Below are 13,593 nucleotides of genomic sequence, written 5' to 3'. Positions count from 1 at the left end.
AGCCGCGATAAATGAAAGGGCCATGTGGGCCTAATGGGCCTACGAGCCCAATTGGATAAGTTGTTTGATTGTGTAGTAAATATTGGACTAGGCTAGGTGATCTCATATTTGTGGCTAGATTTGGGCTAAAAGGGCCACACGAGCGTGTGGGCCCATTTGGGCTGAGAATGGGCTTTAGGGCCATTCGTATTGTTATTCCTATTTAGAATACTTTAGTTTACCAAATTACAAAAATGCCCTCGACTTGTAAAATCACCAAAGTACCCTCGATTTATAGAATTACTGTTTTACCCTTGATTTACAGAATTACTGTTTTACCCTTGATTTGCAAAATTATCGTTTTACCCTCGATTGTGAAATTACTGAAATACCCCTATAGGGTAGAATTACCAAAATACCCCTGGTTTGTAAAATTATCAAAATACCCCTAGTTTGTAAAATTACCAAAATACCCCTAATTTGTGAAATTACCAAAATACCCCTGATTTGTGAAATTACTGAAATACCCTCAACCTATAAAATTATTGAAATACCCTCGACTTGTAAAATTACCAAAGTACCCTTGATTTACAGAATTACCATTTTACCCTCGATTTACAAAATTACTGAAATACCCTTGTAGGGTAGAATTACTGAAATACCCCTATAGGGTAGAATTACCGAAATACCCCTTTAGGGTAGAATTATCGGAATACCCCTGTAGGATAGAATTACCGAAATACCCCTATAGGGTAGAATTACCGAAAAACCCTTGTAGGGTAGAATTACTAAAATACCCCTATAGGGTGGAATTATCGAGATACCCTTGTGGGGTAAAATTACCATTTTGCCCCTAGGGTGTTAAATGATTATTTTGCCCTAGTGGGCAAGTGACTAACTTGGACTGTGTGGTTGACGAATTTGATTGTGAATATATGTTGGTGATATGAATGACTCGACTGTGACTGTTTGATTCAAATATGGGCATGATATTCTCATTCTGTATGTTGTATGCCATGACATCTATATTTGTTGCATGGGTTATGGGTTATATTGATGGAGGAAGTACTGAAAGTGGCTTGACATGTAACACCCCGTACCCGAGACCGTTTCCGGAGTCGAACACGAGGTGTTAACGGACTTAATTCATTAATTAAACAGCTCATACAATTCATTTTAAAATTTCTAGACAAGCTGGCTAACTGCATCATAGTCGCTTTAAAAATCATATCTCGAGTTACGAAACTCGAAATCTAATTCCGTAAATTTTTCCTGAAACTAGACTCATATATATATCTACTAATTTTTTTCTAGAATTTTTGGTTGGGCCAATTAGTACAGTTTATTAGTTAAAGTCTCCCCTGTTTCAGGGTTCAACTACTCTGACCTCTGTGTATTACGAATCAGATATCTCCCTGTACAGAGCTTCAATGACTATGCCGTTTATCTCTAATAAAACTAGACTCAATAAGAAATCTGTACATATAAAGCGTGACTTCTAATTATCTTTGTAAAATTTATGGTGAATTTCCAAATTCAGAACAGGGGATCCAGAAATCGCTCTGGCCCTGTTTCACAAAAATTTAAACATCTCATAAAATATAGCTCATATACCTGTTTCGCTTATTCCATATGAAAATAGACTCATCAAGCTTCGATTCCATAACTTATTCATTATTTAATTCCATTTCTACTATTTTTAGTGATTTTTCAAACTCACGTCACTGCTGTTGTCTGAATCTATTTTATGGTAAATTTTACCTATTTCATGGTTTCCATGGATTAGCTAGCAATTTGACATACATAATACCAAATATGATCATGATTAGCCATTCCAATGGCTAATCATTACCAAGCATTTCTATTTCCATACCACTCAATAACCATATCATAAGACCATACATATAAAATGATTATAATGCTATACATGCCATACTCAAAATATACAAGCCATTATGCCAAGATGGTATACGGATAGTGTGAGCGTGCCTCCGACCGCTTCCGATTTCCGAGCTGGCTTGTCAACACTACAAGGAATGAAAAGGAGGAGTAAGCATAAATGCTTAGTAAGCTCACATGCAAATAGCAAGTAACATAACCATATAAGCAAACATAAAACATCATTTGCATAATCATCACCAAGACATTCATATCACCTTTTCATTTATCATCTTACCATATTGTTGTTATATCGAGTTTTCAACCCGAGGGTTAAGTACATACCTGTTCAAAGTATCCATTTCACAACACTTACCAATACGTCCCTTTCATCTTGAGTATTCCTCCATTTGAGTAGAACTTTACCCGTTGAACACATCGAATATAATTCGGATACATGGATAACTTGCACATAAGTGCCACATATGTAGCCAAGCTACCATGTAACCCGCCCATAAGTGAACTCGGACTCAACTCAACGAGCTCAGGCGTTCGCATCCATAAGTGAACTCGGACTCAACTCAACGAGTTCGGATGCCTAGTTACATCTCACGAACTCGGACTCAACTCAACGAGTTCTGGACGCTCGCATCCATAAGTGAACTCGGACTCAACTCAACGAGTTCGGATGCTCAACCATCCTAGTGACATGTCACTTGTATCCTAATCCATTCCTGAGGTTCAACGGGACCTTTTTCCCAATCATGTGTCTCAACCATCTTCTACGGAATGCCGATACGATACTCGGTAGTATTTCACATTTTCCAAGTATATCACATAATTTGACATATTATCAAACAATTATCACAAGTATAATATTTCATAATAATTATCATATCATTTAAAAACATTAAAACATTTAAAATAATAACTATGTTACTAACATTTACATATGAACTTACCTCGTATGCTAAAATGGCTATTTTACCATTTCGTCCACCACTTGGTATTTTCCCCATTTTAGCCCAATTTCAGTTTTCCTTGCTCTATCATTTAAAATATAGTCTAATTAGGACTCACATTATTCAAATTGATCCAAAATCATATTTTGAAAAATTACAATTTTGCCCTAAACTTTTGCATATTTACACTTTTGCCCCAAAGCTCGTAAATTAAAATTCAGCCTATTTTCTTATGTTTTATGACATGCTGATCATTTTTCCTTCTATGGCAACATCAAATTCTCACTCTAACATGTACTTATGACTATTAGGTATTTTTACCGATTAAGCCCTTTGCTCGTTTTCACTTAAAACCGAGTAGCATAAGTTGTCTAACATAATTTAAAACCTCATATTCTATCATAAAACACCAAAATACACAAATTTCACCTATGGGTATTTTTCCAAATATAAACCCTAGGTTAAATTATTGCTAGCATAAGCTAAATCGAAGCTAGGGACTCCAAAAACGTAAAAATCATTAAAAACGAGGCTAGAACGGACTTACAATCGAGCTTGGAAGCTTGAAAACCCTATCCATGGTTTCTCCTTGCTATATTCGGCCATGGGGTTGAAGATGAGCAAAATTGGCTTTTAATTTTGTATTTTAATTCATTTTACCCTAAATGACCAAAATGCCCTTACTACTAAACTTTCCAAAATTCCATCCATGTCCAATTTTTGTCCATAGACTTAGAAATTGGTAAAATTACTCTTTAAGGACCTCTAATTAATAATCTAATTCAATTTTATGCAAAATACTTCTAGAACACAAGTTTTGCAATTTATTCAATTTAGTCCCAAATTTCAAATTAAGCACTTTATGCATAAAATTTCTTCACGAAATTTTCACACAATCATGCAATCATATCATAGACCTTAAAATAATCATAAAATAATTATTTCTATCTCGGATTTTGTGGTCACGAAACCACTATTCCGACTAGGCCCAAAATCAGGATATTACAGCTTGACCACTTACTGGAGGCTTTGCCTCAACTTACTAATATCTGAGTAGCAATGCTGCAACTGTGGAGTGTAGGGCTGGGTGGGTTGAGCTATTCCCCACATGGAGTGTAGGGCCAGTACGGGTGGAGTGTAGCGGTTGGTTATAGGCTGGGTTGGGATTGCTTCCCATTCTGATTTTGATTCACATTCGATCTCGATTCCGATTCGATTACACACCGATTCGATTCTAATTCGATAATGTTTCTTATTCGTAATGGGTTAAAGCCTATCTGTCTTGTCATTAAAATGGGCTAAGGCCCAATTGATCTGGCTGTAAGTAGGGTTGGGGCCAACTTTTAATTCTTTTATATGACTGACTGTTCCTTTTATATAGTAGGGGATTTCACACTGAGTTTTCGTAAACTCACCCCGTTTATTAAGCTTTCAGGTAATTTTCAGCTTTAGACAGATCGGGGCTGCGAGGGGCTCGGAGGAAGCCACACACACTATTTATGTTATAGTTTTGATTATTTCTTTTAAATATTTTTATGTGGGTTATAGTAATGCCGTTGTAATTTTCTGGATTTCAAATTTGGAATTTTATTTATTGTTCTTATAATTGCTAGTATTGGAACACGTTTTCCAAAGCAACTATTGTTGTTCAAAACATCACGTAACATAATTGTTTTTAAATTAAGCTTCCAGAATCGCCGAGATTTTTTACAAAGTTGTTAAAATGTTATTCAACCGAGGTTTTCTAACAAGGTTTTAAAAGGTACAAGTTTTAATTATTAAGAAGGGTTTTAATGGAAACATGGTTTTCGAAAAACACTTCAATGTGACACGCCAGATTCGAGCCAAACTTCCAGGCCGGGTTTGGGGTGTTACAGAGGCAAAGCCTCCAGTACGTGGTCAAGCCACTTTCAGTACTTCCTCCATCAATATAACCCATAACCAATGCAACAGAAATAGATGTCATGGCATACAACATACAAAATCAGAATATCATGCCCATATTTGAATCAAACAGTCACAATCGAGTCATTCATATCACCAACATATATTCACAATCAAATTTGTCAACCACACAGTCCAAGTCAGTCACTTGCCCACAGGGGCAAAACAATCATTTAACACCCTAAGGGCAAAATGGTAATTTTACCCCACAAGGGTATCTCGGTAATTCTACCCTACAAGGGTATTTTAGTAATTCTACCCTACAGGGGTATTTCGGTATTTCTACCCTACAAGGGTATTTCGATAATTCTACCCTACAGGGGTATTTTAGTAATTCTACCCTACAGGGGTATTTTGGTAATTTTATAAACCAAGGGTATTTCAGTAATTTTGTAAATTGAGGGTAAAACGGTAATTCTATAAATCGATGGTAAAACAGTAATTCTGTAAATCGAGGGTAAAACGGTAATTTTGTAAATCGAGGGTAAAACAGTAATTCTGTAAATCGAGGGTACTTTGGTAATTTTACAAGTCGAGGGTATTTCAATAATTTACAGGTCGAGGGTATTTCAGTAATTTCACAAATCAGAGGTATTTTGGTAATTTTACAAACTAGGGGTATTTTGGTAATTTTACAAACCAAGGGTATTTTGGTGATTTTATAAACCAAGGGTATTTCAGTAATTTGGTAAACTAAAGCATTCTAAACAGGGATAACAATACGAATGGCCCTAAAGCCCATTCTCGATCCAAATGGGCCCACACGCTCGTGTGGCCCTTTTAGCCCAAATTTAGCCACAGATATAAGATTCACCTAGCCTAGTCCAATATTTACTACACAATCAAACAACTTATCCAATTGGGCCCGTAGGCCCATTGGGCCCACATAGCCCTTTTCGCCCATCGCGTCCAAGTAGCCATCCTCTGACTAGAGTAGCGAGAAATACACACCGATTGGAGACTGGAGTTAATCCACGCTCGAGCACTCTTAGTGACGCCCAACCCAAACGAGCACGCCATAAAGCGAAAGGATCACCAAGAAAGGTGCCTTTACTCTCCTCATGGTTCTCTTTATTTAAAGCCGACCGCATCCACTCTTATGTTAGCTTCCGATGTGGGATCCTCCATCATCGAGTTTAAATTCAACACCAACTCTTGCCGCCCGCTTTAGCAAAATAAATGCTTTTGCTTGCCATGGGATTCAACCCATGCCTCCCCTTAAATGCTCCACACGCTACTTGCCACTAAGCCACAAGGCTTTTGTGTCACAATTTCTCCAACAATATTCTTAAGGCCTACCTACTACACCTGTGGTTTGATTCACCTTAAACCGAATTTTTGATAGAGTCCGAGTTTGAACCGGGACTTCTCCAACACTTCTCAAACACTTAACCACTAAAACAAGCCTTCAACTACGAATTTTTCACCCACAACAGAATATTATAAGCTGCCTTCAACCGCTCCCATGCTCAAGGCCCAAAACTTCTAGGCCCAAATTCAGGGTGTTACACCAAGCTTGTAGCTTGACTCTAAAATTTATAAAACAGAAACACACATGTACATAGAGTAAGCTATTTATAGCTTAGTAAGTCATAAGCAAATGAACAACCCAAAAATATATCATCAGTTTAATTAAACTAAGCCAAAGCACATTATTATAAAACATTTAGATTCAATCATATAAAATCTATATTATAAATATATATATACTCATTCATATTTGTCACTTGGCCGAATACTTATATATCCATGTTAACTAATTATCAATTAACTTCCAAAGCCAAATAATTAATATCAACAAAGTTCACATGCTCACAAATACACAAACTCACGTATCATCATATCATTTCATATACATTTTAATTAGATGGCCGAATACATGTATTTATACATACATATAATTTAAACTCACTTTAATACTATTCACAAGGCCGAATGCACTTACCTAATTCATATGTAACCTTCAATTGCATTATGCATAATTTGAAATAAGTACCAAATTACTCACTTACCTCATTTTAATTAAACAACAAGTCAATTCATACTTGGCCAATTAGCTTATCATACACATTCGAACACAACTTGTCTTTGCCCGATGAACCATTCGAAATTGGGTAGGACACTCGGATAATCACACATATAATGTACATTGCCAACGTCCCAAACGTGGTCTTACATGTAATCACATATCGATGCCACTGTCCCAAACAGGGTCTTACTCGCACACATACATCGGAATCACATATCGATGTCATGGTCTTACTCGCACCAATAAATTGGAATCCTATGTCATGACATATGTATCCTAACTATTCCTAAGGTTCATACGGGGCTTTCGGATGTTGTAACTTGGTCAAAACCAATTCGGAAACATAGTGATCAAGCTTAATCATATTCGGCTATAACATAAATAAAATTATAACTTTCATTTCAGCATATATATTTTACATTTAATTAAAACTAAGTACGTCTATTTTCTTATAAACTTACCTCGGACGTTATAAAACGGAACAGGGCAGCTAATCGACAACTTTCGTTTTCCCTCGATCCAAATCCGATTTCTTGGGTTCTTGATCTAAACATATTCAAATTAAGCTTATTCAAACATATTTTCATTCAATTTAGTCCAAAAACATATAAATGGGTAAATTACCATTTTACCCCTAACATTTACAATTTTTGCAATTTAGTCCCTATTGCACAAACACAAAATACACAAAATTTCTCTATACCCAAGTTAGGCCAAATATTACCCATATCCATACAAGCCCATATAATTCATTTATTTCACATTTTAGTCCCTCAAATTATTATTTTTTTAATTTAGTCCTAATTACTCAAAATCATCAAAAACTCCAATACAAAACATGTTAATTTAAAACATATTTTTTCATATTTCATCATCAAACAAAAAAAATCACAAGCTTTCATCAATGGAATAACTCAAAATATTCATCAAATTCATAAATTAAAGCATGGGTCTTGAAGATTACTTAGCAACGATCTCAAAAACGTAAAAATTATTAAAAAACCGAGCTAAACTCTTACCTTGATTGAGCTTGAATGAAGCCGAACCCTAGTTCTTTTCTTTTTTTTCTTTCTTATTTGTTGTTTTGGTAGATGAACAAATGAAATAACATGTATTTTAACTTTGGTTTTATTTAATATAAGTTTATTAACTAAATTACCTATATAACCTTATTATTATAACATAAAACTATTATAAACTATGGCCACTACCATCCACCAATATTAAATATGGCCTATTTACCACTTTAAGGATTCAATTTAGAAAGCCACTAACAATTAAACCCCTTTTAGAAATAACCCCTAAATTTTCATTTTACGCGATTAAGTCCTTTTATTTAATCGGACACTCAAACAATAAAATTAAATCACGAAAATTTCACAGATATAAATTTACACAAAATAAACACAGAAAATAATTTTAAAATATTTTTTTGATTCGAATTCGTGGTCCCAAACCACTATTCTAATTAGGTTCTAAATCAGGCTGTTACATACACGGCCAAAACACATGCCCATGACACACGGCCTAGAAACACACCCATTTATCTACCCGTATGGACAAAATAAAGGCTATTTACCAAGCCATTTGCCACCCTCATTTTCTAAAACACATACACCATTTCAATGACATAAATTATAGTATACTTAGGCAACCAAATCATCCACAATCATGGCTAATACATGTCAATGTAATACCATCATCTAACATGCACATAACATTTTAATAAGCCAAATCAAACATACCATTTTCACATTCCAAAAACACCACTAAGACTACTATCAACTTGTAGTCACTCATCAAGGTGTTATAGCATATTAACGAACCAACTCATCTATTTCACAACAAGGCATTAAACCACAATCAACAAGAAAACCACATCACTAAAAAGCATTAGCACGTACATGCATATAAGTAGACTTACAACCAAGTTAACCAAAATGAGCCAATTTACATGGCCAATTTCCACAACAAGCCTTTGGAAATTACAATCCAATACATTTGGCTAAAATCATAATGACACATATATCAAAATAACCAAATCATTATACATGCCATATACTCAAAATGCTAAATTTTATCAATACCCAAAATGATAGTTTTAATAGTGTGAGGCGAATCACCGATGATCCCCAATTCGAGCTAGCTTGGCGGCACTATAAAACATGAAAAATAAACAGATTAAGCTATATAGCTTAATAAGCTCATATGTAAGAAATAAGCAAGCCTTACCATGCATTTAACATTCAAATAATTTAATATAACGCAATGTAATTTACCATAATACCATCATCATAATTCATTCCATCACAAACTTACCTCAGATTCATCATTTCACGAATTTAATAGTCGTAAGTTTTAAGTACATACCTGAACCATCTCGTAATAGTTTCATATTCAATTCTCATATTTGGCATACCTAATAAACCACTCGGAATAATAATTCCGAATACTCGGGAAAACTTGCATAAAAAGTTCCACATATGTAGCCATTTCTACCTCTATCTCATAATACATAATTGCTCGCTTTTGAGCCATCAACGAGCCTGCTCACACAAGCTGTCAGTCAAGACGTGGCCACACAGTGCTACTCACGCAAGCTGTCGAGTAACCGCAACATATGCCAGTATACTCAACCACCGATAGGACGTACAGGATCAACACCCGAATCACATAACATAATACCCTAGTGACATGTCACTTGTATCCTAATCTATTCCTAAAGTTCGATTGGGATTTCTCGCTTACCAAGACGTCATCAATTGTGACCGTAGAATTAAACTCGTCCACAAAATCAATCATACAATTCATGCAATATTAAAGCATTTAAATACAATTATATTAAAGCTTATTTAACATTCAAACTTACCTCGGTTACAAAAATGGCTATTAGTTCGATTTAGTCCACAACCTTGTTCTTTCCCTAGTCTTAACTCGAACTTCATTTTTCTTGATCTATAATATCAAATTTAACTTATTTAGTCATCACATTATTCAATTCAGCCCAAAAACACACTATGGATAAAATTACATTTTTACCCCTAAACTTTTGACATTTTACATTTTAGTCTATAGGCTCGTAAAATGATTTTCATCCAATTTCTTCATTACCCAAGCCTATCCAAACCTTTTTCATGCTCATGATAGCCCACATTTTCCAATTATTCATATTTTACCACATATTTTATAACCTTTTACAATTAGGTCCCTTTTTGACATTTTCATCAAAAATCACTTTGTAAATGTTTTTTAACTAACAACAAACATGCATTTTCTACCATTAAACATCAAAATACAAGCTTATTCAACATGGGTAAAATTTTAGACTTTTATTTTCTTTCAAATTAGTCCTTAAAATAGCTAGATCAAGTTACAACATTCACAAAAACGTAGAAATTATTAAAAAAGGGACAAAGACAGACTTACAATCGGGCTTGGAAACTTGGCCAAACCCTAGCTATGTCTTCTCTTATAATTTTTGGCTATGGGGGACTAAATTGAAGAAGATTACACTTTTATTTAGTTTATTTTGGCTTTATTTACTAGATTACCAAAATGTCCTTCACTTAAACTTTGAAATTTTACCTACTACATGTCCATTTTTGTCCATCTTAAAGTATAATGGTCTAATTACCATATAAGGACCTCCAGTTTAGAATTTCATAGCAATTATACACCTTTGACTTATTAGAATTCAAGTTTTTCACCTATTGCAATTTAGTCCTTCTAGATAAATTGAGTACTCAATCGATAAAATTTCTTATCGAAATTTTCACACAATCATTTTGTCATGCTGTAGACCTTAAAGAAATAATAAAATAAATATTTCTACTTTAGATTTTTGTTCCTGAAACCATTATTTCGATTTGACCCAAAAACGGTTGTTACATTTAACCTCATCAAAATATCTTATGGCCTTAAGACATTAAAGGTTACTTATTCATCTTGAACTCGAATGGTGAGTTCACCTTTCTGTACATCGATTCTCATCCTACCGATTTCCAGAAAAGGTCTTTCTAGGATAATTGGTACTCATTTATCTACTTCAAAATCTAAGATAATACAGTCAGTAGGAAATATGAATTTATCAACACGAACTAAGACATCATTGATCTTTCCTTCGGGGTATGCTAAAGATCAATCCACCAATTGGAGTGTAATTGTTGTCAGTTTGGCCTTACCGATACCTAATCGTTTAAACACAAACGTAGGCATTAAGTTGATACTCAATTCCAAATCATACAAAGTCTTACCATAATAACATTCTCCAATATTGCAATGTATGATGAAACTTCCTAGATCCTTCAACTGAGGAAGCAACTAGTTCTAAAAAAAAGGCTACATTCTATAGCCAAGGATACAGTTTCAAATTCCTCAAACCTTCTCTTTTTAGATAAAAATTCCTTCATAGCTTTCAGATAGTTTGGTATTTGCTCCAAAGCTTCTACCATCAGGATGTTGATACGTAGTTGTTTCAATACATACAACATTCTCTTAAATTGAATATCTTGTTTATGTTGCTGGATTCTTTGAGGATATGAAGGTTGTGGAACTTTGGCTTGGATTGGACAGCTTTTCTGAGGTAATATTTCTGCATCTAATTAATAGGCTAGCTTATTAAAATTCACTAGTTTAGGTTTTCCCTTTTCAGAATTTGCAGAATTTGGTTTCTCTGGTGTAGGAATTTGAACTGTTTGTTGATTTTTCTCTTTCTGGGGAGCTTTATCTTTAACCTCAACCTTATTAGGTTCAAAAGTCCTTCCACTTCATAAATTGAACGCTTTGCAATTCTTCTTGCTCGATTTTCTTAGGTTCTCCATGTAACTGGGCAAAGCTCCGTGTGGTTTATTTCAAAGTTCGTTGGCTAGATGCCCTATTTGGTTTTCCAAATTTCTCAAAGTTGCATCGTTCTTAACCATGTATGCTCTTAATAAGTTCTCAATATTAGAAGACTCGACTGATAAAGGATTTTCTATGTTGTTTGGTACAGCACCTAGGGGTTCATTTCTAAACTCATCAGCTAATTATCCCACTTCATTTTCTAGATTCTCCAATGTTGTTGCTTGGCCTTGAATCAAGGCATCAGTTTTAGCAATGTATGCCTTCAAAAAATTCTCCAAATTATTTGAAGGTTCAACTTGCAGTTGGGTTTGAACTTGTTGACTGAAACCAAAAGGTTGATTTGATCTATGTTGCATGTAAGTGTTATTCGGTCCACCTCCTTGGTAGTGGATTGGTGGCTGAACTACAATATGATTTAAACTGTTAGTAGTGAATTGTTTCAACATTAAAGAGATAGAAGATACCTGAGCTGAGAGTGAAGTTAGGGCGTCTACTTCATGCACTGTGACTACTCGTCTTCCTGAAGTTGCTTGATTTGCCGGCCACTGGTAATTATTACTAGCTATTCTCTCAATGATTTCGTAAGCCTCATTATAAAACTTCGACAAGAGATATCCATTAACAGAAGCATCTACCACCAACCTCATGTGTGCATTGAGACCATTAGAGAATGTCTCCAACTGGATATAATGTGGAATCCCGTGATGAGGGCATCTACGTAGTAACTCCTTGAATCTTTCTCACGCCTCATATAAGGACTCATCATCTAATTTTTAAAACGTGGTGATCTCATTCCGCAACTCAGCATTTTTGCTAGGTGGGAAATACTTCACCAAAAAGCATTTAGCTAATTCTTTCCAAGTAGAAATTGAGTTGGATGGCAATGAATGAAGCCATACTCGTGCTCAATCTCACAACGAGTATGGAAACATCTTCAACCTCAATGCGTCTTCAGTTACACTGGCTATTTTGAAGGAATTGCTCATCTCTATAAACAATCAAAAGTGAAGACGTGGATCTTTTGTGGGCATTCCATTGAAATGGCCTATTATTTAAAGTATCTAAAACATCACAGGCTTCAATTCCAATTGCGGTGCCTCAATCTCCGAACTCCTAATTCCCAGATTTAGTTCGTTAAAAAGTGGCATGACATACTGTCTTATGGGTTGGTCACTATCATTAGCATTAAGGATTGGATTTTCAGCATTAGTGGCTTTATTCCCTTGATCATCATTTTGATTCTCAAGGTCCATTTCTGCGGCTTGTCTTTAAGCTAATTTTTCTTTTTTTCTTTGTCTAAATGCTCGCTCAATTTCAAGGTCTACAGGGAGTAAATCGATAATTTGATCTATGCTCATGACAACATGAAAAAAAATCATAGAAAACTAAACAATAAATAATAAATTAATAAAGGGAAAGCGAAAAAAAATTAAAGAATTATTTAGTAAAGCTGGAAATAAAAATCAAATCAAATCAAATTCCAAAGAACAATTTCACAAAAAAATGATTAAGGCAACAGTCCCCGGCAACAGCGCTAATATAACAGTCCAGTTTAGACCCTAGTCAAAATAGTGGTTTCGGGACCACATATCCGTGTTATAAAAATATTTAAATATTATATTCCGCATTTATGATATGTGAATGAGCATGTGTGAAAGTTCCATATGAAAATTTGAATGTTTGTGTGCTTAATTTTGAAAAAAAAAAGACCTAATCGCGTAAAATGTAAAAGTTGCCTGCTGTTTGTTAAAAGTGCTTATTTAAAATGTCTTTATAATTGAAAGGTCCTTATGTTGCAATTGGATCATTAACATGGTTAATGGAATTTTATGGACAACCAGTATAAGTTTTTATTATTATTTCATTAAGGGTAAAATTGGAATTTGTTTAATTAAGTTAATATTAAGTAAATAAAACATAAAATTTGGCCATTTCATGTTCATCTTGCCAAAAATATAA

The 13,593-nt window shown here is 34.6% G+C and overlaps 1 non-coding gene across 1 annotated transcript; it reads left to right on the top strand.

Annotated features, from left to right (window-relative positions):
- The first annotated feature begins 12,330 nt into the window (after positions 1-12,330).
- On the top strand, positions 12,331-12,436 carry LOC128295806 (small nucleolar RNA R71). Its single transcript, XR_008286355.1, has one exon. It is a non-coding gene; the product is annotated as a small nucleolar RNA R71 (small nucleolar RNA).
- The last annotated feature ends 1,157 nt before the right edge of the window (positions 12,437-13,593 follow it).

Source organism: Gossypium arboreum, chromosome 7 (assembly GCF_025698485.1).
Source record: "Gossypium arboreum isolate Shixiya-1 chromosome 7, ASM2569848v2, whole genome shotgun sequence".
Classification (NCBI taxonomy): Eukaryota; Viridiplantae; Streptophyta; class Magnoliopsida; order Malvales; family Malvaceae; genus Gossypium; species Gossypium arboreum.
This window is presented reverse-complemented; position numbering and strand designations above follow the sequence as displayed.